We start from the raw sequence: 27,784 nt of genomic DNA on the forward strand, positions 1-27,784 counted from the left end.
GAAGGGGAGAGGTGCAAAGCCTCCGGTGGATGAGATTTAGCAGGAAGCTTGGGTGATGGGCTGAATCCTGGACTGACATTGTCAGAATTTAGAATTCCATCTGAGATCGGGAGGCTGCGACGAAAGTGGCACTGAGACTTGCTATTGGAGTTTGTTAAATCTGGAGCAATAAAAATTGCAGTTCACTTTAATGAAACTTCCTGGGAAGACTATTAGTATTAAACAGGGAGATTCTTCCCCCAGAAATAATGCTAAATCACAGTCACAAATAATTCCAAGACCAGTTCAGCACAAGGCAGAACATGATTGCGCTTTTTAAATTAAATTCACTCTTATTGCTTTGGTGGTTGCCGTTTTCTGAAATCAATAGGGATGGCACGTGTGATCTGAAGGGACGAGGTGGCCATCCTGTGTTAAGGGACAAGGGTGCAGATGATTGAGGTGAGCAGGCAAAGGTCGGCATGCTGTGGTCCCTTTGTTAAGCATTTATTTCAGAGGAGTAGACAGAGGAAAATTTACATGATTTCCAATAGCATCAAAACTTCACAAAGTTCTTGTTGATGTTAAGGCCCAAATTAACTACGTTACAGTACAGGACAAGTAAACTTCTGAAAAAATAGATTTGTGCGAATCCTTCAACCTTGTCTTTTATCCTTTATAGGAGTCCTAGCTTACAGCAGATCACCAACCATGGGTGCATACATACGTGGTAATAGGAAAATTCAATCTTATCTGAATCTAAATCATTATTAGTATCCATTTTTATTCCACATGCTGCAATGTGAATCATTTGTTGAAATTTAATAAGTGAATCACTTATTCATGAATTTAGCAAATATTTGTTGAGCCTTCCCACTATGTACCAAGTGATTACTTTTTGGATACAGAGATTAACAGCACTTTGCTCCTTCCCTGTAAGAGTTCACTCTAGAATCAATGAAAGAGACAAGAACATGAATAATCTCCATTCGGAGGTGATGTGTCTATTTTCACCAACCACAGCCATAGATTTTGGACCTCAGCCTGGGAATTAGGACTAGAAACATTGTCAGGAGGAGGAGGAGTTGGTGCTGACCTTGGAGAAGTGATGCCCGGTCAAGGTCTTGTGCAGAATCTACTAAAGGATAGTTACACTAAACAACAACGGTTAGAAAACTGAAAACAAAAAGAGGGTAATGTGAAAGTCATGGATTGAGATAAGCCTGAAAAAGAAACTTGGAGCCAGACCTTGAAGTGGGTCAGGCTGCGGTATGTGACACTAATTAGAAACAGCCTGACGTAGTGATCTGATCAGATGTGTAGTTCTGAAATAAATTATGGAGTCATTGTGAAGGATGGACTGTGCTAAAATGAAGCTGGAAACATTCAGGGTGTTTGGAATTATTACAGAAGTTCTGGTAAGCAACAACCAAAGAATGAATGAACAAATTAACATAGAAGTAGAAAAAATAGCAAGCATGGCCTGAGACATTGAAGAGGCAATGACGATAAGACAAAGGGTAACAGGAGGCAACTCCTTCGGGAAAGTGGGCATCTATCTAAGAAATACTCGTGCACATTGAATATATCGACTTCTGCAATACCTAAACAGTCCCGTTAATTAAGGCATAATGGTATGTCTATTCCATATGAGGAAACAGAGACTAGCTGGCAGACTGCTGCATTGCACCACACTCTCCCTGTGCCCTGCTTCAGGCCGCAGGATCTCATACCAGGGAATCAGAGAATCAGAATCAGATGCAGTATTTACATTGTTTCAAGCATTCCAACCAGGAGTCAGCAACAAGAACTATCTGAAACAAAGTGTGGTGGCCATGGTGGTTGTAAAACATGTGTCCTAGACAGCTAATAAAAGAAACAACATCACACAGAAAGATTTCAGTCCACGCTGAATCGCTGCGTCCTTGATCCCTTCTCTCTAATATTATAACCATCAGGGTCATGTGCTTATCATACTGGATAATATTGGAGTAACAGTTACTTGTAATGCAGGGTTTTCTACATCAAGTTTAAACAGCAGGAGAAAAAAAATCACAACATTCTGAGCAAAGTAGCTGGATTTTGTTCAAATACAAGCTCAAGTCTAGCAATTCTAGGTTTATGCAGGAAGTCGGGTTGCACAGAGAGCACATCTGGACAGGTAAGGAACACTATTGACCAGTGAAGGTGTAACCAGGGCAATGGGGATGATGTGGTAAGAAAATAAACGAAGAGACATCGGCTGTTGCACCCACAGAATGTGGCAAAATAACTATGGTAGTAACGTGCAATCGTAGGGTAAAAAACTCACAAGTCTACAACTTCATACTCAGCATTTATTGATAAATGAGCAAAACCATTGTATTTTCTCTCACGTAAATATTGAGTGAATTTTTCACAAGTTTACATGAAAATTTCACGAAAGAATGAACTTGAACAAAGGAAAAAGTAGGAGCCAAGAAGAATGGAAAATATTGATGGAGATGGGACATACCAGTAAGCTATTTATCTATAAAATTCAGTAGTAAGCAATGATTATTTTGTGTTTTTTAAAAGATAATGCTGGGCCCGGTGTGATAGCCTAGGCGCTAATGTTCTAACCTTGCACATTCCAGAATCCCATATGGATGCCACTTTGTTCCCTGGCTGTTGCACTTCCCCTCGAGCTTCCTGTTTGTGGCCTGAGAAATCAGAAGAGGACAGCCCTAAACCTTGAATCCCTGCACCCACGTGGGAGACCCAGAAGAAGCTCCTATCACTGGTGTTTGGATTGACTCAGTTCCAGTCATTGCGGCCAATTGGGGAGTGAACCAGTGGATGGAAGATATTTCTTGCTGTTTCTTCTTTTCTTTGTAATTCTGATTTTCCAATAAAAATAAACATTTTTTTAAAAAAGAAGACAATGCTCAAATTCTAGCCCATAAATAATAAAAATGTTTGGGAGACTTTTCAGTCTGATATTAAAATATAGGTTTTATATTCTAAGAGGAATAAATTGGTATTCTAATAAAGGTTATCCATATACATATATATCTTCATTATTATAGATTTAAAAGTATATAATGTGTTACATACTTTCAAATCTGAAGAAGAGACAAGACACAGGAAATGCTGAGTATAAGCATCGTAAAGCAGCAGGTTGAGCAGCTGCTTATGACACTGCTGTCCTTCATCCAGTGTCTGCTCATTCCTGGGTGCTTTGGTCCAGTCGCTCAGGAAGCTCCTGCCCTCACTTGGCAGGCTTGGAGCCCAGTGCATGTGCAACTGCTGCAGCCACTCGAGCAGCAAACATGTGGAAGATCTCTCCATCTCCTCATTCTCTGACACACTCTCTCTAAAATAATTGAAAAGATCCATTTTTTTCTTGTAAAAGATAATGATAACGAACCAAAAAAAAAAAAATAAAGAAAAAAGAATAAAGCAACTAGGGGAGCAAAAACAATAAGCAGAAAGCCAGAGGTATAGCAGAAATCAGACCAAACACTTCAATGATCTTAATAACGACATTAGATTTTCTTAACTCCAAAAAAAAAAAAAAAAACACAATATACGTTTTTAAATCTGTTGTGATGCTGGAAAATATTCACTAGAATAAAGTGGCACAAAATGACAAAACATGAGGGAATGAGGCAGGCATTTGGCTCAGGGGTTAAACTTCCCTGTTGGGACTCTGGCATCAGTTCTTGGGGTGCTTGATTTCGGTCATGCCTCCTCCACTTCCAGCCTAACTTCCTGCTAACGTGCAAGCTGAGACATAGCAGGTGATGTTTTCTGTAACCCTAGCGGGAGGCTCTCGTGGCTCCTGGAATCCTGGCTTCAGGCTGAAGCAGGCCTGAAAGTAAACTGGGGGAGGGACAATTTTTTTTTCATCCTCTCTCTCTTCCCCTCTCCTTCTCTCTCTCTCTGAATTTTAAATAGAACAAAAATAAATAACTTTGGGAAAATGTGAGAGAAAACACAGGAAAGCATGTAACAGTCATGTGATACTGTAATAGAGCAAAAATGGCCCACTTGTCACACAGCACCAAATATTAGAAGGGAAAGAAGTGATTGAGTGTTAAAAGGAATACTGTTAACAATGCATAACAACCCTACAGTGAATGTTTACTATGTCAAAATATATGGAGCAGAAACTAACCTAATTAGGACAATTAAAACGTTAACTCATACCAAATATTTCAATATACATTTCAGAAACGGAAAGATTAGGCAAACAAAAGAAGGTGATCATTGAAATAAACATACTAACAAATTTGAATATATGAGTCTATCCCTATCTTAAAAATCCCATGCTCAAAAGGCATTTTTCTTTGAAAGTTTTTACTAACGTAGTTCACGGTGCAGTTATGAGAAGATAACCATATGTCCTCCACTCCTCCTCTCCCTCTGGCAAGCCTCCTCCTTCCTTCTTTTTATTTTTTCTTCAATGTTTTGCAAAAACACAATTTTAAGGTGGAAGCAGAGAGAGGCAGGTCCCCATGCAGGCACTCCATGGATGGACTCACAGCGAAGCGGCTGATCATCTCCCGTATTGGTGGGAGACACTTCAGCTGCAGCAGGATGGAAGATCCCCATCCTAAGGCTAGAAGGGAGAACGGGGGAGGGGAGGAGACTTGGAAAGGGAGAAGGAAGACTCCAGTGCTTCTTAAACAGTGCCATAAAACAGAACAAAACAAAGACTCTGCCACAATCACGCGCTTAATTCAAATACATATGGAAGGCTTTTTTTTTAATTTTACAAAAGTGACAATAAGCAATGAATAAAATTTTTCCGTAATTTAAAAAAGTCAATTCATATCAGTCATTATTTTTGCCATTATTTTAAATAACTTTAGGTACTAATGCACACACAAAAGAAATAAAAACGAATCTTGGAAGTTTTTTTTAAAGGACATACAGCTAAATTCTAAGTGAAAGGAAAAATAGAGATAAAATAGTACGTAGGGGGTAAAAAATTAAAATGTGAATAGGAAGTAAACCACTAACCATAAATTTTGTCAGCATAAATAAAAATATATGCCCCTAAATTATTTTAAAAAGAGGGAGTGATAATTAATGAGTGAAATTTTTGCTGACACATTGGTAAGCAGCAGAATTAACACAAACATTAAAGCAGAAAACACGGCCCCATACTGTAGCCTGTTGGTTAAAGTCCTGCCTTCCATGCACCAGGATGCCATGTGGGGGCTGCTCCACATCCCAGCTGCTCCAATTGCCTTGCAGCTCCCTGCTCGTGGCCTGGGAAAGCAGTCAAGGATGGCCCAAGGCCTTGGGATGCCACACCCATGTGGGAGATTTGGAGGAAGCTCCTGGCTCCTGGCAGATGGAAGATCTTTCTCTCTCTCTCTAGTTTGTTATGTAAATCTGACTTTCCAAGAAAATTAAATAAATGCTGCAAAAAAGGAGAGAGCAATAAAGCATTATAATAAAAACATAGGGAATAAATACAACCCAATACCACACAATTAAAATATAATTAAAATGTTCCTAAAATATACTAACACAAAACATTTTGAAACTCTAGAAAGACAGCCCCAAAAATAGTATTAGCTCAATTAAATAACAGTATAAACAAAAAGACCGCAACATAGCTTAACACAATGAATAGATTTGTGATAATGAATAAATTTGGAGAAAAAGCATCCAACATAGAAGCCTACGTGCTTGTCTCAGAAAAAGAAGGGATCTGTGTGACATCAGCCACCAAAACGAGAACCAATCATTCTATTTTATCCTAATTTTGCATATGCCATACTCAATATGATATAAAAGCACAGCGGATACTCATCTTGAGAAAATACGAAGAATACAGAGTCTTTTTTTGTTGTTGTTTTTAATAAGACTCAGATAACATTTACTAAAACCATATGAGAACACCCCAAATTATAAAGTTAAAGAAGCAAACCAAAAAAAAAAAATCCCAAAAACTAAAACTTAGAAACTGTATTCAACACCATAAAACAACTACACTTTACACCAGCAGTACATGGATGGTTTCATGTTGAAAAATCTATTGTTTTTCATCAGCAAATAAAAGGACAATATTATGTACAGTTCAGTGGATGTAGAACACAAATAAAATAAAGAACATATGGATGACCAAGAAAAGATATTGCAAGATAGAAGTGGGGCAACATATTCGTGATTCACCTGCTAAGAATATCTGAAGAACTGACACAGCGGATGATTCAAACCTACTGAAAAGTGTTAGCTTTTTCACAAAAGAGAATATATCCTATGTTTTAGAATCAATGAGAGGATATAAGAGTATATAAAATCTATATAAATTTTACTTTCAGAAATGCCTATAATTCTTAATTTTATACTTTAACAGTAATAAATCTATACACTATTAAATATAAAACAAATTAAAATTGTTCAAAAGGTTAGAAAGCATCTTCAGTACACTAGCAATTTTGAGAATTTCTTAAGCAGTAAAAACTTTATATGTATAAAAATAAGAGTCCAGGGCAGTGCATTGAGGAGTGTTTAGGATGTCAGCTTGGACACCCGCTGGTTGTAGGAGGGAACCGAGTTTGAGTCCCGCTCTGCTTCTGATCCTGTTCACGCTTCCAACAATTGCAGTGGTGATAACACCAGCAGGTGTGCCCCTGGCTTCCACATGGGAAACCTTAACTGAGGTCCAGGCCCTCCCACTGACCTGGGTTAGTCCCACCTGCTGGAGGCATTTTGGAGCGTGAACCTATCAAAATAAAATCTCTTCTTGTCTCTGTTTTCTTATGCCTTTCAAATAAATAATATTAGCTAAGTAAAATTTCAAAAAGGTTCAATGATAAAAAAAATGCTTGTAGACAAAATTTTAAAAAGGCAAGTGCCCTGTGTGTATGACCACGTCTTACCATTGATAAGACACAGTTTGGAAACAACGGTCCGTCCAAACAATAAAATCAAAGAAAACGTGCATGACATAAAATTGAAAGCATGCGAGCTAACAGTTCCCGAAAGAACACAGGCAAAAGTGAAATATGACAACATGTTCAAGTTCACCAATCACTAAGAAAACGCCAAGTAAAAACATTATTCCACAGTCCTTTTGTTTGTAGAACTTTTTAAGGTAAACCTTTCTTTGTATTTCTGGGGAAAGTAAATAGAACTTTTTAAGATGACGTTTTGGGCCCCTGCACTGTAGAATTGCGGCTAAAGTCCTCATCTTGTGCACTCTGGGATCCCATATGGGCACCAGTTCATTTCCTGGTGGCCCACTTCTCATCCAGCTCCCTGCTTGTGATCCAGGAAAGCAGTCGAGGATGACCCAAAGCCTTGGGACCCTGCACCTGCGTGAGAGACCCAGAAGAAGCTCCTGGCTCCTGCTTTTGGATTGGCGCAGCTCTGGCCCTTGCGGCTTGTTAGAGAGTGAATCAATGGACAGCAGATCTTTCTCTCTCTCTCTGTCTCTGTATATCTGACTTTCCAAATAAATAACTAAGTAAGTTAGTAAAAAAAAACCTGAGTGTTTTAAATGTTTGGATTATATGAATAAATGAGAATTTTACAGTAGCAGATCAAAGTGTAAACTGGAAAGTCTATCTTGGAAAACAACAAACAATATGAAGCAAAATTGATATCACACATAACCGTGACCTATCATGACAGAGAAATTCATACAAGTACACAGGAAACACATGAATTAAGTTTCAATCATTTTGTTAAAAACAGTCAGTAAAATTCTCTGGCCCTTACTTAGCTTCAGCTTTGGCTCCTCATCCTCTCTTGCAATGACCATCAGGGTCACTCTGGAGCCCCCCAGATGAGATCAGATAGACCAATAAGGAAAGCTTAGACAAGAAAAAGTCACTTTGGACTCCCATATACCTTTCTAGGTAGGACACAAAGATCAGTTACTCCTCACTAAGGTATGAAGATCGCTCTGCACACTCCTCCTAAAACTGTTTTGTTCCTCAATTGTTAACACATGGCTTGTTAGAGTTATAAGCCAGTTTGCACTATCCTAAAATTCTCGAAGCGCAGTAAAAATCACGCTTGGCTTAGCTGGAGCCATTGTGGCCTCTTGGGGATTGAACTATTGGACAATAGAGCTTCCTCTCTGTCTCTCCTCCTCACTGTATATCTGCCCTTCTAATAACAAAAAATGTATCTTCAAAAAATTCTTATAAACGCCAAAACATAATGGACAATGTTTAAATGATCAAAATTAGCTTAAAATGACGCTATTGACTAAAAATCAAATTGCAGAATCTTTGTGTGAATTATTTCATATCTACGTAGAAGCATTGCTGCATATTGCATGTGGACACATGTATGTCAATAAAAATATAGATGCAAACATGTTAAGATACTCACAAGCCAAAGCGTATTGATTCCTAAAGATGGAACCCTAAAGATGGATGGGGTGATAAAGGTTACTTCCATGGGAATGACAACATTATTAGTCTTGAAAACAATTTTACTTTTGATAAATCTGTGTAATAGTGCACAGTTCTCTATAGTTTAAAATTTTCATGATCTGTAATAAAAAATAAATCATAAATCAATAGACTATAAAAAGACCATACTTTTCAAATCAGAAACACCAACAGAAAAAGAACTCCCCTATGATTATTGAGAAATTGCTAATACTCTCCCAGGACTATCTCTTATTGTTCAGTGATATCAGCTTGGATTGGTTGCTTTTACACTCACTAATTACCATATAGATAATAATCCTGCTCTGTGTTGTCACCATCAACTTATATATCTGTGACTGTATCTGTATACCATAAAGACTGAGGAATTTTGGTGACTATTTTATGATACCATTTAACCCAGTGGAGAATGAACCCATGTTATTCCAAACAGTTTGCATTTTTTTCTTTTGGTATGGAGCTGAAATTGTAAGAGATCTCCAAGAAACTCTGGAACAGCTGCCTGCTAGAACGGATTGCTCAATTTAGCCTCTAGTAATGAACAATTCCTCAAGAAAAAATTTGTCTCCATTAAATAGAAGGCAGAAGGTGTTCAGTAGTATAATTAAGTTCCTCACGTGATTGTACCAGCCAAGAAGTATCTCCAGGGAACTAAATATGGAAGTTGATATGAGCAATAAAGAATGTTCTGGGATTACAATAACCATTTGCTATGAGAAAGTAGGAAAATGCAAAGGGACTTTATCAATGATGGGCCAGTAGCCCTAGCAGTCAGATTTCTGTGTCTTTCAGTTGGGAAAGCCGGATGACACTTCCATGATTGTAGCCAATTGTACAGTGGCTGAATTCAGAGCAGCCATATACACTGAAAATGAGATAAATACTAAAAATTAACAAGGCAGAAATGTACTTGTTTCCTTTCACTTTCATTCTTACAAAATACTGTCTTATTTTTGAAATAACAGTCAAAATTACTTGCATGCTCTTCTATATTATCCATCAATTAGAAGTGGTTTCTATTTTATAATCTGAACCCATCTGTACTTTCATTTCCAAGTGCTAATAGCATTTACATCCCCACCTTGTTCATGAGGACATTGTAAAGAATAGTAAGTTATACTTGAAAAGATCTTAGTGGCTTCCTGATGAAAGGTGTAATATACCTAGCTTTGGGGATCTTATTACATCATCGCTGTAATCACAGCACTTCCATAGTTATGGACATATTACCAGCCAAGATTCATCTTCTCTTTGGTCATTGTTCTTGAAAAGTTGGCTAGTTGCACTCTTTCTAGATCTTGACTCCTTCATCATTTTACAACCTGTCATATTGCACAGGGCAAAATCAGGATTAGTTTGTTAGAAAAACTCCAAACTCAAGATTTTGGAATATCCCTTCTTTTTGGTAACATTTCTGTTTCCTTTTCCAACTCTATGGAGTATCCTCTCGATGTGTTAGACCTTCCATTCGGATAACTGGTCTAACCTGCAGCACTGGCTGAGGGAGACAGAAGGAGCCGTGTGAAGCAGCACAGGAAGGCGTACTACCCCAACCCTCAAGTGAGTCCTAGGCCTCTTGGTAGACCTCAAGTGAGAGACGCACCCCAAAGCCATCAATCAAAAGTAACTATTCATCGATCTTTATTGATCTGCTCATGGTTTCTGTATATCGTCTTGGACTCTGGATTCCAGGGGCTTTTTGCATCTGCTGCACACTACAGCTTTCCCTGCTCCCTCTCTCTCTCTCCCTTGTTATGTGTGGGTTGTCTTTGTCTAAAATCCCTTATGCTGATTTTCCAGACATGTTTATTTATGTTCACTCACTAATTGAAAATCTCATATCTGAAGTTATTATTCTGATTGATGTCTGTCATTGTGATCAAGCAGGAGCTCACAGATGCTTTGTTAGAAGGATTTTACAAGCGAGTTTATCATCCTGCTTTTCCCTCTCCTAACCTTCTGGAAGGCTGGTAGAAACAGATCTCAGTGGAGCCTGAGAAAACAGACATTTGGCAAGCCTTTCACATTTATTTCACTGCATCTTCACCGGTGAAACAATTCTTTTGTTTCAGCTGCTCTTGATAGTGGTGGAGGAGAGGCTTGGGGGCCAGAGTCAGAGCATGGGAACAAAAACCAATGACATAATGACTTCTCACCGTGTTACCTTCTCTGCTTCCTGGCTGAGCCACCTTATCACACTCTTGGAAAGGAGAGATGGGGACAGAAATGTTTCAGATAATTTTCCCTACAATTTGTAAAATAAAGAAGCTTAAAATTCCGAGTTGCATTGAATTTGAAGAGATCACTTAAAAGTAGAGAAGGACTTGGAAAAAAGTCAGAGGAAAGAGTTCAGAGAAAGCAAATTTTCAGGAACTCTGACCATTTGCTATGTCCCATTGACATATTCATTTTTGCAAAAAAAAAATGTGTGTATAAGTATTTCAGTTGTTCTTGAGCCAAATTTCCTTGCAGAAATAAAATCTGTTTATAGCAAATGCTACTCCCAATTTAACGATGTACAATATCCATTCTTGTGGTCAAGTTCATTTTCTCAAGATACTTAAGTCATTTGATTCCAATTTTTCAAATCTGTTCAATCACATCCGATTTATCATAGATATTGATCCCCAGAAACCATTGCCCTCTGAAGTAGTTTTGCTGTTGAATTGTATAACAGGCCTCTTGTGATTAAGCACTTTTGTCTATAGACTCATGAACCAGATATGTTGGAGAAAATTTGGGTTGATTTAATAGAACCTGTGCCAAAAGAATAGATTTTCTCCAAAGAGAGCATTCCTCTTAATGCATGAGTAGTCAGAATTTGAGCAAACATGTTAAAAAAAAAAATCTTTCATGAGGCAGGAAAGAAAGAGTAATACAGGGACATTTTTGTAGTTTTTTTTTTTTGAGCTTGATAAAGTGAGCATGATGCATAATTTCATGTTACTGGGATGCTATACTAAAGAATTCTACAGGGCCCGGCGCGGTGGCGCAAGTGGTTAAAGGTCCTCGCCTTGCACGCCCGGGATCCCATATGGGCGCCGGTTCTAATCCCGGCAGCCCCGCTTCCCTTCCAGCTCCCTGCCTGTGGCCTGGGAAAGCAGTCGAGGACGGCACAAAGCTTTGGGAACCTGCGCCCGCTTCGGATCGGCATAGTATCGGCCCGTTGCGCTCACTTGGGGAGTGAATCATCGGACGGAAGATCTTCCTCTCTGTCTCTCCTCTCTGTATATCCACCTTTCCAATGAAAAAATAATAAAATAAATCTTTAAAAGAAAAAAGAATTCTACAAGTTGAGATTGGATGATATTACAGTGTTTAACTATAGTAAGGAGAAGTTGAAGAAAATGAGGCAGCATCTACATAGATGAGAAGGCAAAGTTATGATTTTGCTATCCTAATATAACTAAGTTTTTGGGCAGTGTGAATAGGGGAAATTCGTTATGGGATATTTCAAAATTCGATCGTTATTACTTTGAAAAAAATTATCAAAATGAAGAAGACATGTAACCAAATTGGACTAATTTTGCACTATGGTTAATTTTAGGTATCCGTTTGACTATATTAACAGAAATGTAATTATCTGGGAAAACCATTCTTTCTGGTCTTAACTGCGAAAGCATTTGTAAAAAACGTTTGATAAGTGACTTGATGGAGTCTAGACAGAACAAAAAGTTTAGGAAAGTCAAATTAACTGTCGCTTTAGCACCTGAACATGCTGTCTCCTGCCTCTCTTGAGGGTTTCCTTGGCTTAGGATTGGCACCAGTAGTGATTCAGCCACTCAAGACCTTCAACTTTCAGCCAAGCGTTACAACACTGGATTCCTCACTTCCGAGTGAAGTTAGGCTCCTGGATTCCTTGCTTCCTCAAGCTCCATAGTCACAGAGATCTGTTCCCTTAACTAATCTCTTCTCTATGCATAAATACATGTGTGTCCTACACAGAAGTGTACACACATATATTTGTGTATAAATGTAAACCTCCTTCTACACATGTACCTGCGTTTTATTGACCTCATTCTCTCTTGACCCCTGGCTAATGCGTTTAGACAAGAGTAGGTTCAAAATCATAGAAGTGGCTGACCTAGCTTACATGTGAGTATAACCAGTGAGGTCCAAGGTAATTTCAGGGGTTACAACAGAATTTAATATTCTGAGTTTCAAAATCAGAATTATTAGAAATTATTAAGAACCAAAGTAAAATATAGGTCAAAAAGCATAAATTCTTAGAAATTGTTGAGAATGAACTCAAAAAGTACAAGTTATGAAGGAATTATGAAAGAAAAAAAATATTTAATATGAAGTAAATAATACATCAATATTATTTCTGGATGCAGTTTGGTAGGTTCCAAATTCACTCCAACCCTAAGTTCCCCGCCCCCAGGGTAGTAACCAGCTGCGCTTTTAAGCCAGTCAAGGGAAAGTATATTATTTCCATCCTCTTTTTAAACACTCTATAAAGAACTCTCTCGTTCATAATGGCTTTGTTTACTGCATAGTACAGCATGTCCTAATTATCACCCCTGCCTCACTAACCACACGGCTTATGTTCCCACACTCATCAGTTATTTTTATGCCTCCTGCAGAAATGAAGAGAACATTAATAAGAATAATACTTAGAAGATAATATTTTGGTACAATTAGAAAAAATGTAGATGATAGTATAGGAAATGAGAGCTTTTCAGCTCAATTGAAAAGACCCATCGTCAACAGCGTGCTTCCTTTTCTGTTTTCAGTCAGCGTTGCCTTCACCTGCTAATCTGATTCTCTCCCTGCTTTCCTCCTAATGATTTATGTGGTTATTGTTTGACCTGTTTTCTTATTTTTCACTGACATTAACTTTGCTTTACTCTTTTTTCCTGTAACTTGAGAATTGCTTCCGTCTATCTTGGTGCTTCCTTCTTTTCAGCTCAGTTTACACGCATTGCCTTTGGTTCTGTGTTTTTCTTCTTTTCCCCTTTGCTTTTGTCCTCTTTTCTCTCTCTCCTTGTATCATGTACTTGTAATAACCTCTCTAATGTATGCACAGAAAATAACTTTCTGTATCTCTACCAAATACATTGATATGGGAACTAATATATTTTCAGCACAAGAAAAGACACCAGCCAAAATGTCAAATGGGACATCAAAGCATTCAAACATCACTCCATTGTCTGAATAACGCTTCAGTAATGTTTACGTGGAATAGAATCTAAAGAATGAAAAGAATGACGTACTAGAAAAGGAAATGACTATAAAATTATTCTTTCAGAAACAAATGTGTGGGTGCAGAATGACACGAAACTACCCAAAACATGAAAAAAGGAGTCAGTAGGCCTTCTGTACACAATCCTTTGGTACGAGCTGGAGCACAGAGACCCAGGAGGCACGAGCCTGGGCTCATCAAAACCCAGTTAGTTCTTCTGTAGATTCAGCATTCACAGAGGGCTGCTTGCAAGGATCCTCTCCAGATAGAAACCCTAAATGGATGGGAAGGGGAAAAGAAAAACACACCCACACACAAGAGGAGAAGATTGCTAATTAAAAGGGAAGGAGCAGCAAAACAGAATACATCATTCTGTGGATCCACATTTTCAGAGATGACTCAGGAGCATGTTGGGGTAGATTACGTCAACTCTTCCCTCAATAGTTGAATCTAATCATTCCCGTGAATTGACTGGAGCTTGAAAAATAGCAACTAAGACTTTTTCATGTGGTTGTAATCAACTCCTGGAAATGTTGCACTTTACATAAAATGATAGGGATAAAAGAGCAGCGGTACAGTGAAGCGATATTTCACAGAGTCGGCAGATTAGTGGCATTTGGGGCAATTAAATTGCCCAGTAACTACTTATCACAGCCCTTAAATGGAGAACTACTTTGCTCGGGTGGAAGGGGAGGGCAGTGGAAATCAGAGCCTACGAGGCCCCTGTCCTCGGCATCTCTGGTCAGATTGGTTTTAAATCTTATTTCCAAAGATTCACTTTAACTCTATCCTTGCCTCTTCCTTCCGTACCAAGCAAATAATTCATGAATAAGGCTATTTTAGTTGCCTATGATGATAGCGATCGAAGAAATGAGCATGTCTTTTTTCTTTCCAGGACACTTTCCACTCACTCTTACGTTCTTGCACACAACATAGGCCTCAACAAAGAGAACTGTGGAGTCTAATCAGATGCAGCATTCTCAGACCGCAGTGGCCTCTTGCCTTGTGCAAAGACTAAGCAGCTAATTAACCTTGGATACACACACACACACACACACACCTAACCAACAGCAATTTTCAGTTTTGTTTGGATTCCGGTGCTAGCTTTAAAAGAACAGAAACAAAATGGTACCTTAATTATGATGAGTGGAGGCGATGGGTGGAGCTGAGAGCCTCAAAAGCCACGCTCATTTCACCCTAGTTCCCATTCATCTATTGTTGGAGGTTTTAGTCCAGGACAACTGAATCTATGGTGTTTTCAGACACTGTTACTAAAATGCATATGCTATTCAGCCTGATCAGTCAATAACAAGCATTCAGAAAACAGATTGTCATGGCTTACTGCGATGGTGTTTCTGCGTTGGCAGACAGTCCTTGGTGGGTTTAAGGAACCGTCTATGCATGGAAAAAGGTATGGTCGCCACAGAAGATGTTGCAGGATTAGTGAAGCAAAAATGGGACCTGGAACAGAACGTCAAACAATCTGATAGCTGAAACCAAAATAGCAGCCAGGGATTGATTGCGCAGGTGTTTTACAATGTGCAAGCCTTCCCAGAATCGGTACCTAAGCCTGATTTCTCAGGAGAGATTGGAGTATCTGTGCACTGGGAAGATGGGCCCTGTAGAGATGGGAAGTATGATGAGGAGTTGGGCCCAGCAGCTTGATTTGGGACCTGGGTTCTTAGGCCAAAGACTGGCAGGGTAATTTCAAGTTTCAAGATCTTTAAGTCAAGGTAAGCACAAGGGAGGCCATTGAGGTATTATTTGATTCTTTTCGAAGAATACATAGAACTGAATCTGTGGTTGGGAGCATGAATGAATGATAAGACAAAGAGAATAAAAGGAGAAGCAGCCATGGACTGTCCATTCCTGTAACATGCAGTGTTAAAAGGACAAATTGCTGTAACCAGAGCTGCTGCTTCTCGTCCCAGCTTGAAAACAGAGTCTCACGCAGGTCACATACTACCTTCCCCGCTCTCTCCCAAATTAAGACGCTAGAGAGTCTTATTGTTGCTATGGTTACAAAAAGCCAACACACCAACACTGTCCTTTGAAAACATCTTCAAGTGTGACCCATCCCACTGCTTTGCTGAGCATTTACAGTACCTTGCACACCTTTAAAAAGAAGAAAATGCGTGTGTATTCAGTCTGGTGATGAAGTGTTACTTTGTTCTGTTTTGTTTTGGTAAAGAAAGAAAAATCCACTGCTTATATACACAGAAATGGAAGGTTTCCCTTGGAATAAAATCAAGTGTTTGTTCAGCAGAACTCAGCACACATGTTTGTGGTCTGCGTATGGTACAATGAAGAAAACATGTACACCTTAAACAAACCTGTAGGTTCCTGCCTAGCCCAGCCATTAAAGCCTCTGCTGGTGTCAACTCCTTCTCCCCTTTCCAATCAATTCAAGCTATTTTTTGAAAAGCTTTGAGACAGAAATTCTCCCTCTCTGAAAGTTCTAGGATAATCTTGTCTTACATTAAAAAGCATAATAATAATAAGGGGCCTGGCATGATAGCACAATGGTTAAGATCCTCACCTTGCATGCGCCATGATCCCATGTGGGCACTGGTTCTAATCCTGGCTCACCTGCTTCCCATCCAGCTTCCTTGGGACCCTGCACCCACATGAGAGACCCGGAGGAGCTCCTGGCTCCTGCCTTTGGATTGGCTCAGCTCCAGCTGTTGCATCCTCCTGGGGAGTGAACCATTGGATGGGGGATCTTCCTCTCTGTCTCTCCTCCTCTGTATATCCGCCTTTCCAATAAAAATAAATAAATATTTTTTTAAAAAATAAGAAAAAAAACAAAGAATAATTCACTCTGATACCACCGGTTAATTGGTTTTTCAAAGGAAAATCATGGAATCCTCTGTAATTTCATAAACTTTACAAAAATATGCAGAATAATCTTCACTTGATTCTTTCTATATGCAAAAATCCAAAAAGCCCATGGAGGGGAAGAAAAAAAAACAAACTTCTCTCTCCCTTGGTGAGCTGCTTTGGCTGCTCCCTGCTTCTTTTTTCTCCTCAGATTTTACTGTCAGCTGTTACTATCAGCTATGATTAAACATGAGCCACATCGTGATTCACCAAGAACTGATAGATTCAGTGTGAATGTGAGCCTTCCTTGGGGCCAAGGTCACATCACAACGGAAGCAGAAGGGTGACTTGGGGCATAGATTTGTAAACTAAGCTTTTATAATTTTTTCTATATCATTTATATACACAAATACATGTTTTTGATATTTCGCCTACATAATTCTTTTCTTAAGGATAGCTGGAGAGGAATTAGTCACTTAGATATAAAAATTTGTGTGCTCTACATGGAACTTCAAAGAGTTTGCATTAACAGTTTACCGTGGAAGTTCAGCTATATAAATATTTTGATTTGAAAGGCAGATTTACAGAGAGATGGCAAGACAGAGATCTTCCATCCAGTGATTCACTCTCCAAAGGGCCTCAAGAGCTGGAGCTGACCTGATCTGCACCAAGGGGCTTCTTCAGGCTCTCTCTTGCAAGTGCATGCAGGGTTCCAAGGGCTTAAGCCACTCTCAGCTGCTTTCCCAGGCCATAGGCAAGGAGCTCAGTTTATCGTGGAATTTAACTTGCTTAGCTCATCAGTTCAGTGGAACTTACACGGAACATCACATTGCAATGTGCGGTGCCTCCAAACACACCTAGCTGCAATATGTACAACACTGTCTTTTCTTAAACACGGGAAAGCAGGAAAGCGTTTCCCTGGGACAGAAGCAAGACCAAACCTCCCTTGAATCTGAGTAAAAGAATCTAAATCAGTTAAATTCTTGTAAGTGATTGTATGTCTTTCTTTATTTTAAACTTCTTGTCTGAGAAACAAAGAAATCTCCTCTTTACTTCAAAGGCTGGATATTCTTTGGAAACTATCTTTCCCTTTATCAATTTATCTCTTTCCAAAAAAAGCTATTTATTAATGTATTTATTTACTTGGAAAACAAGATAGAGGAGAGAAATAGAAATTGTAGTAGGTGGGAAGGGAAGGGAAAGGAAAAAAAAGGGGAGAGGATAGGGGAAACGGGAGAGGAGGAGATGAGATGGGAGGGGAGCAAAACAGAGAAACGGAGAGGAGTGGGGAGAGCAGGGGAGGAGAGGGGGGATCACACATGGCCCTGGCACCTTCTCCAGCCCTCGGCCAAGCCTGGCCTCGCAAAAGTCAGAATCTAGAACTCCATCTCAGTGTCTCACATGAAGGGCAGGAGTCCCCCATGATGGCCAAAAATTCTGAGGTCATCTCAGATTGGCTTTCCAAATACATCAGAGGAAGTTGGATGGAAAGATACGAAGATCAGCATCCCTTCCTAACTCTGTGGCTCATTGAATAGTCCTAACTCAATTCTTACTGTTTTTTACTTCCAGTTTGCTTAATTACCTAAATTGATGAAATTATATGCTTTCATCCTGTACCTCTGCTTCACAAAGTCAATGTGCTTCTGCCCTCCGACACTGATTTGCATCCTGTTGAAGTAATTCAGGACAATCTCTTGAGAGACTTAATCTAAGTTCCCAAGTGCCATTTGTCACACAGAAAAAATAATACTAGTGTGAAGCATTTTGGTTTGGGAATCATTATTCAATCTAATGTGCCTCGGTTTATCTAACCTGTTCTTTCTGAGCTTTTGAGGTAATATCTTTTATTCTCGGTTGCCCCCCCCCCTTTTATTATTCAGAAAAGCTCTGGTCTGAGTCTCCAATGGAGATCTTTGATCTGACACCCAACCATGACTTTCCAATTAGTTGTGGTACAGATGGTACACTCAAAGTAAACTGCAAAGGCTTGAAATTTAACTCAAAGACTCCTTGTTCTCTCCTCGCAGGGAAGGATGAGTACAAGTGTCTATCATTCTCATTATTGCCTAGTTTTGAGTCTGAAATAATATTGACTCATACCTTTCCCTTTTCCTCATCACTTTTCACAGTTCGGCTCGAGAATCTTTCTTTGATGTAACTTATGTTCTGATGTTCTTCCTCTTTCCAATATAGACCGCGGTTGAAATCCCTATTGTGCTATGCTTCACGTCATTTTAGCAGTCTCTTAATTGAATTTCTTTGCCCCAGCTTCTCCATTTCAGTTTATCTTGTATAAACATTCCTTGATTTACAATGCTCTAAGATTTTTTTTTTTTTTTACTTTATGGTGATGTGAAAGTTTTAAGCATTCAGCAAAAAAAACCACACTTTAATTTTTGACTTTGATTTTCCTAGCTGGCCACAGGTGATGCTATGCTCACTGTACTGCTGGGCAACTGGGCTGTTTCAGCTCCATGTCAACAACAGGATCAAGAACGCACGCTCTGGAGCAGTCAGTGCCGTTCATCTGGGATGTTAGGCAGCTTAGAGTATATTTCCAAATTACACTGTTTTCATTACCGTCTGAGTTCCATAGTCATAGTTACTACAGAAGCATGTGTTTCTGGTTCCAGAAGAGTTGTCAAACTGTGTCGCCTCCAGGTAGCCTCTTTCTCTAAATATTCAACAATGTATTAATGCGAAAGCTCAAATTTTTTAAGACTTCGTTTTTGTAAAGAAACTCCAATCTTTCTGCAGTTGCATCCTGTTTCCCCCAATCCGCTTATCTCTGATTATTAGATGCAAACCTGCAGCCTCTGGGGAGCGTGCAGGTGCACGCCTTTTAGAGTGAAATGCTCTTTCCCCTTTCTCTCCCCTGAGAACTCACATCACCACGGCAGATATTCCTCATTACTCGCATCAACTGGTGTAACTTCTAAAGCAAAAATATGTTACAGCAAACTTTCCTATGTACAATATATGAATATTAGATATTCAGAATACAGTTGTTTGCCGATTAAAGAAATTTTGCCTCGTGACGGGAAACAAGCGAAGCATGATTCACAAAGCATTTACTATTTGAAATGTCTTTATTATGCATATTTTTAAGGGAAGCAGATATGGTATTCTCACCGGAATCTTGACGAATTCTCTCACACAATTTCTTGTCATTGTGTCTTAGTTTTCTTGGCTATCAGCGTCTCAACCAACTTAACCGTAAACTCTGCCTGCAGAAGCAAGAACGACACTTCATACATACCAAAAAAAATTAAAGTTCTGTCTTTCTTTTGCTTCGCACATCATTTGAGTTTGATGGATATCAGGAGACATATATCAGATCCTGCACGGGATCCCATTGAGAGTTCCCACGGCACTTCAGTCACTTAGTCATGATCTATGCTCTCAACAGTTGAAGATAATGACTTCAGGAACAATCTTTCACGGGTTTCATATTAAATGAGATGAAAGTGCAGGCTTGGCATTAAAGCACCTTGTTATTTGCAGAGAACTTAGAGTAACCTTAAATGTGGAGATGATCAAATTTCATGACCTTTAGTTTTAATTCTTCTATCTTATCTTCATGTGCAATTCCTATTTTTAATAAAGATGTGTGTGCATATGTGTGTGTGTGTGCGTCTGCTTAAATTAACCTAGATGCATGATACAACATCAATGATTTAGAGTTAAGTACAGACTAGGAAATGACAATACAAATACACTGATTGTCATTGCAGTATTATATCTCCATGGCTGTAGACTTCAAAGAGATTATCGTTTTTTGAATTCCCCTAGAGGCACTCACTTACTTTGCTGTACTGCGCTCCAGCAGATCACTCTAGCTTGCTCTAAGTGTCAGTGAATTAAAATAAAGAAATAAGAGAGAACAGTAAATAAGTTTTTTTTTTTTAAGCCTACTGAAGTTACACCCTAGTTCACCTCCCTTCTTTAACAGTTTTTCTAAGACTTTGTTTTAGAGCAGCTTTGGGTTTTCAGTAAAGTCACAACGAAGTTACAGAAAATTCCCAAATACACACTGATCATACACCCACATAGCCTTCCTCACTAGCAGAATCTCCTGCTCCAGTGACCCATTTGGTAAAATTGATAAATATTTGCTGATACATCAGAGCTACCCAGAGTCCATGGTTTATATTAGCACTCAGTTGTAAGTGTACATATTGTGAGTTTGAAAAATATAATGATGTGCATCCACCACTATGAAGGTTTTGGAAATATTTTTAATTTCTTGAGAAGCCTCTGTATTCTCTCTAATCATCTCCCAGGCCTCCAACTACGTACAAATAGTAATAGTTTTACAGTCTCCAAAGCGCTGCCTCTTCCAGAATGTCATTTAATAGAAGTTATATGGGGTCTTTTCATATAGTCCTCATTCACTTAGTAATATGAATTTGCATTCTCTTCATGCCTTTTCATGACATGATGGCTCATTTCTCTTTAGTGCTGAATAAAATTCCATTGTCTGAGTGTACCACAATTTATTTACCCAATTCCTTACCAAAGGGTATGTAGCAAGCATCCGGTTTTGGGGAATGATAAAAAAGATGCCTCTATAAAGATTTTTTAACAGGTTTTGAATAAACTTAAGTTTGTATTACCCTTAGATAAAAAAGGGGGATATATTATTGAAGGGTCGGTCATGAGGCTAGAGAATATTTAATTTTTCTTGTTTGATTATTAAGATTCAAGCAAAGGTCTCAACTATCAACTGTCTGAGACATGTGTACACAAGTGTGTGTGTATGTGTGTGCATGTAAGTGACAGAGACAGAAACATGGGGAAATAGTCACACACAGAGACATAACCATGGCTCATGGTTTTTCTTTTTTTTCTTTATTTGCATTGCTGCTATTACAGATAACCTAATACGTCTGCATCTTACTCTCTGGATTCTTCTAATTAAAGGTAGGAGAAAAAAGGGCTGCATTGTTCCAACCAGTGAAACAGCTGGCTGTGGGAGAAAGACATTCGAATCAAAGCACAATTTTATTGGATTCTGGCAATGCTATTATCAATTCTGCCCGTAGTTTGCTCTTGATTCGTTCATGCTTACTTACACATTTTCCCCAGTGCTTTTATGCACTCCTTTCATGTATGCTTTCCTGATTTGCTATGAAACATGTACGTTCCTTGAAGGAAACCATGGTGTCCTGCATTCCTTTCATTATTTGGGGGTTATCAAATAGAAGATAGGTAAATACATCACTTGCATATAATGAGTGTTGTTGATAAAATGCAAAGCATCACTTTAATGAATAGAATGTCATGTTAAGAAAGAGTCTGGGAAAAACTCTGAAGATTTGTCCTGCACTTACCAGCATTTCCAAGTTAATGTAATCACATTTACAGAGCTACAAGCACATAGCTAATAAACTGCCCAACTCCCATGTTTCGATTTAAAGATCTTCCAAAGACTGGTTCTCTTTGGGTCACCACACTTGCCAGTTTGGACTTTCAAAACCTACTAATATGGGCTGACATAACAAATTAGCAACAAGAGAAGTTCACCAAAGGACAAGTGTGAGAAAGTGTGCCAAATATATTAGCATTCGTTTTGCAACCTTGTCTCCAGTTTGTGTGAAGTTGATGGTTGGAGGTTATGCTTTCATTAAAAATTGACAACATTTTAAATGCTAATCAAAACTGCTTGTCCTTTCTATTTCTATTTATCTTGGAAGGGAAAAGAGGAAGGGAGAGACAGGGTGAGTAGGAGGGAGGGAGGGAGGAGGAGGAGACAAGGGAGGGAGAGGAGAACGAAGAGAGGAGGAAAGAGAACGAGAGGGAGAGAGAGAGTTTGCTTTGTACTGCAACAAATATTCTTTCCCAATAAGTAGGCCTCCCCCAGCCCAGACCCACCATCTCCTCCTGTAGAGGACAGATAGGAATATGCAGACGGAGGGTCAGGACCTCAGCCTAAAATGTGAAGGCATTACATCATGAATTAGAGATGGGATTTTCTGAGGAGAAATGAGGTTACATCTGTGTGTGAAAGGGTGGCCAATTCATGTAAGTCTTTGAGTATAACGTAAAAATTGTGGATTGTAATTGTCTTTAATAAAATATTTTTACCAAAAAAGCACATCCAGTATGTGTCCTAGAGCAGCTTTGCGTGTACAGTAAAGTCACAATTAAATTACAGAAAAGTCCTAAATACACCCTGGGCAAATGACGCAATTGAAAAGAAGAGCGGGGAGCTGTTTCTAACGAGGAAAGTACAGCCTAAATCAGTGATGAACTGTCATAATTAGGGAGCAACATTTCAAGCTATTCTCAGGAAGGGATAAGAAAGACAAAGAAAACTGCACGGCTCAAATTCTTACGTACATTTAAAAATTTGGAATAAGCTCAGCTGTAACTTCCAGCGTTTTCATGGAATCTTGTTCTTTCCATTCCTAATCTGACTCCTCAGAGATCCAGAAGATGTTAGCAGCAGCGGAGGATAAAAACACATTTCAGAGCAGGAAATATTTCCGGGATTATGATCAATAAAAAAAGAAGCAAAGTGTCCTCAATTAATTTAGCGGAGTTTACAGTTTAAATCAAGTTCCAAAGTGAACTGTTACATTTTCTACTGAAATTAGCTTCGGAGGAAGGGTTTTAGTTGAAGATTCCTATGTTCTGTATCAGAGTGCCAAGGCTTCTTTTCTGCCTCTGCTCCTTTCTTCAGCCTCCTAGCAGTGCAAACCCTGGGTTATGGCAGTGCCAACTCCCAGACCTGAGATTTTGGCACCTGTTTGGAAGGCCTGGATTGGATTCCCAGCTTCTGGTTAGTTCCAGGCTTGCCCTACCTGGTATGAAAAATGGAGAGTCAACCAAAAATAAAATCTCTGGATCTCGGCCTCTCTCTGTGTCTCTCTCTCTCTCCCTGCTTGTCTGTTTTTCTTCTCAAATAAACAAATATTTTTAAATTAATAAAAAATAAGTGGAGGTTTTAATTATCCAAAAGAATTGAAGAGTGTAGATGTCTCTATATGTGTAGACGAGTGTATGAATGTGATTGTGTGTGGGTGTGTCAGGAAAGTTTAGTAACCTATAATTAAGAGATTTATGAATAGAATAGCATTCCTCAATGCAGACCCACGGTCTAAATCTGTGTTTCTCAAAGGAGATCCTATTTGCATTCTGAATAGTATAATTCTTTTTTGGGGTAGGACTGAAAAAATATGCACTGCAAATTTCAGCTAAGAATGGCAAGCCATTAACTAAAAAACGCTTTAACGTGATCATTTATCCTCCACTGCCTTTTCATTACACTTCCCCTCCTTTCCCTTTTCTTCTTTCTCTGCCTGGTTTCCCCTTCTTTTCATTCATTTTGTCTCATCCTTTTTATCGACTTTCTTACCATCTCCCAGTTGTATCAGGAAGCAAACATATTTCATCCAATGACATCAACAACCCTAAGATGGGAGTACTGTTATTGTTCCTGGGCACAATATGAAACGAGACTTTGAAGGTTCAATAGTCTCTTTAGTGAGGACTGTACTAGAACAGAAAGCCAGGTAGGGAAGACAGGAAAGCAAAGGCTCCCAAGCATTAACCTAAATCCAGACCTTCCTTAGTCACTCATTACTGATCTTTATTCAGATACGAATCTTTGTCTTCATCTATTTATATTTTTAATGAATAGAAATAGTTGGGATAATGAGTTCCATAAGTTTATCTCCCACTGTGTTAAAAAAAAATAATTCTTTCCATTTATTCTAAATCCTCCCTTTGCAAGCTTCAAAGTGGACCCTTTGTTCTGGAATTTGATGAATAAGTCCATCTCAATCCTCTCTCTATTCTTTTGAGTTTTATAGAGTTGTAGACTTTGAGCCTATTCAGCTTTGAATTTTACAGAGTGAAGGGCCTAATTATATGATGTCCCCAAAGAAAATACTTCCATTCATTTGACCACTTTCATTGTTATATTCTCCAAACTTTCTCTAACTGTCGTTGAGACAAAAGTCACTTTCAAGAGAACACAACCAAGCAGACCTCGAAGACTTCCGGCAGTGCAGCCTGGTGAGATGTGCTGGGCTGTATTTCTACCCAACCTTCCAACGGTGCAACATCACAGCTGACATTCACGGGAGGCTCAAGCTGGGACTGCATGATTTTAAATAAATATAGACGACCTACTGCTTCTATAAAGCAAACCAAAACAACCAAAAAAACAAACAAAAACAAAACTGAAAACTATGTCACTTTAAAAAAAAAGATTTTAAAGTCTAGGTTTAGCAGTTGTTCACTTATTTTATATTGCAAGTGACCTTAAACAACAGCAATGCATTGCTATCTGCTTATTTGTTTTGCAATCACTACAGCATGATTTGCCAGAAATTAGAGCCCTGAGTTGCACGATAGTATAGAGACAAAGCAACAGATTTTTAGTTCCTGGTCATGCCTGAGAAAACGTTATGGAAAGATACAGTCCCCTAGAAATAAGTAATAGAGTGGATAGAAACCGTGGATGGGAAGCCAGGAGTAGGTAACGACCGATAGGCAAAAAAGGAAAAGCAGGATCTATCCAGGACTAACTTGTCTTTTATTTCCCACACAGTTGAAAAGATTCCTTCTAGATTTGCTTCCATTTTTGTATGCCACTATTTACTGTGATTGACTTCAAATCAGCTATACTTGAGTTTTTGAGCTCAAAGACCATTTGGTACCTGGATTTGTGAGAGCGAAACAGCTTGCAAAAATTACTGGGAAATGCTTTGCATCAATAAATGCAATTTATATGCTAAATAATCACCTCAGATAGATAAAATCTCCTTCTACTTTCTCAATTACATTGCAATGTTTAAATCTCAGTACAAAAGTGTAGTGAAATATACCCTCTTAGTGGTGTAAATGGAGATCTTAGAAACATGACATGGCTTTTTCTCCTGACATTATGATTGCAACAAATCTGTGCTGTTATTATCAACTTTTAGCCTTCTCAATGACATGGTGTATGCTATCATTTCATTAATATAATTGTATAGATGAAGACGCTCAGTATACTGAGAGCTGAAGTCATTTCTGTAAGATAGCGCTGGCAGTGTTAAGAAGAGCTAAGACAACCAACTCTTAATTCTAAGAAAAGTATTTGAACTGATGAGATATTCTTTAGATTGATAAAATGGGGGCCCGGGCTCAGTGTGGACAAGCAGCGTGCCATGCCTACATCTAAAGAAGAGACACAGCAGGAGAAATGCAACTGCTCGTGGAAAATAACAGAGGGCCACCTCAGCATATTCTTTAACTGGAAATTGTTCAATTAAGTATTCATTCATTTCACAGTCATTTTTGAAAAATAAATCTGTGCATCTTCATACCTTTAAGCTCATGGGTTTTATGCATTAGGTTGATGTGCATAACAAAGCGTGATTTTTTTTTAAATTACCAGATATGAGCTAGTATGTCTTTACTATTTATGTATTGAAGTTGCAACAATCATATGCTTTTAATTCATCTCACCTTCAAATATCCACATGTTTCTAGTTGGTAATATATTGCAGGATGCATTAGGTACACTGAGTCTGTCTGATTCACAGCTTTCTAATCGGCTATTTAGAGTTTACACCAAGCAGAAAATCAATGTATTCAAAATGTAGTAGCTCTCTTGTTAACTCTAGTCATTTGCTTAAAGAGTAATGTCAAGCTGATAATTGAAATATGGCTTTAACCGTGCATTTTAATTCAAAAGGAAAAAATGTTTGAAATATTACTCATTTGATCTTTCCCTACTCCATCCCCAAAGGACCCATTTTGCTTGCCTGTTTCAACAATTGCACTCTGAAATAGCAAGTCCTATATACATGCCTAATGATGCTAGGTGTAGGATTTATCCCCATTTCAGCTACACTTTGGTTGCTAGAAGCCATGGGGCATCTGGAAAAGAGCTGCTTCCCTCTTTGGGTCTCTGTTGTGTATTCTGCGCATGCATTAAGAAGTTGCTGTGCTGATTTTCACAAAGATAGTCTCGCCCTTTGCAGCTGTGGCTTCGATACCTTAAAGGCTAAAGCAACATAGACTAATGTATGTATGGTCAGTTACCGGCGATGGTTGTATGTTTGAATGTGGTCATTTACTTTGAAAATGAATATTAACTCTTTTAATTAGATATTTCTTTCCTTCTATCAGAAAGTCAGATATACAGAGAGATCAGGAGAGACAGAGAGGAAGATCTTCTGTTAACTGATTCATTCCCCAAGTGACCACAATGGCCAGAGCTGAGCTGATTTGAATCCAGGAGTCAGGGGCCAGGAGCTTCTTCCAGGTCTCCCACATGGGCACAAGATCTTAAGATCTTGAGTCAATCTTGACTGCTTTCCCAGGCCACAAGCAAGGAACTGTGTGGGAAGTAGAGCTGCCGGGATTAGAACCGGCACCCATGTGGAATCCCGGCATGCGCAAGGCGAGGATTTTAGCCACTAGGCTACTGCATCAGACCCATCAATATTAACTTTGAAGAAAGTCCTAGGATAGGGTATGAATTCATTCCTTTGGAAAAGAGTCGTCAGTAGACAAAATTTAAACCTAAAAAATTTGGGGGACAAGTGAAACGGTGAAATGGGGAATGTTCACATATATCTAATCATATTATTTATATGAAGGGATTTCTTATTCTAAGAGGTCCAATATGATTAAGAGGTAGGAAGCTTGCTTAGAAAGCTGCCAGATCTGTAAGATTTATATTGCAATTAATTTTATGATGTGAAAGATTAAACAGGTTTCTGTAGTCAAAATATCTTGAGATAAATATTTTCATTGATCATCCGGATGCTTAGTTGATAGTCTGAATATCAGATCAAATACAATATGATGGAGGGTCAGAGACAAGGCCTGAGAAGTCCCGCCTTTCCTCCACCTGTCCCAAAGCCTTGTGGTTTGCTCTGACTCCGCCCCTCACCAACTCATTAAAATATTTCGTTCCCTCTGGGATCACTCATGCTTCTGCTGATCGTGCCCCATCCTCATCCCTGCCTGCTTACAACTTACCGTACACTCTATTAGAAATGCCCGATTCTAGGTATTCTTCAATAGAGTATTACGCACAAGAATGGCCAACCATTATCACAATCAATTTTAGAACATTTTCACCACTTCCCGAAGAATTCCTGTGCTGTTCATTCCCTTTGATATCATCTTCCCTCAACAATCATAAGCAACTGCTAATTTGCCTTCTTTCTCAATGAAATGGCCTATTTTAGACATACATGTTGTCCTGAGAGTTTTAGAATTTTGTTCTTACGTGTAGGGATTTGGTCCATTTGAATGAAGATCTGTTTATGACGTCAGAGGAAGATTCAGGTTCACTTTTCCACACGTCGGAATACAGTTTCTAAGCTTCACTTAATGAAAAAAGTCTTTTCGTCATTGAATGGTCTTGATACACTGGCTAAAAATCAGTCAGCCATGGAAAAGT

Source organism: Ochotona curzoniae, unplaced genomic scaffold (assembly GCF_017591425.1).
Source record: "Ochotona curzoniae isolate NIBS_2020 unplaced genomic scaffold, NIBS_Ocur_1.0 contig_43, whole genome shotgun sequence".
Lineage (NCBI taxonomy): Eukaryota > Metazoa > Chordata > Mammalia > Lagomorpha > Ochotonidae > Ochotona > Ochotona curzoniae.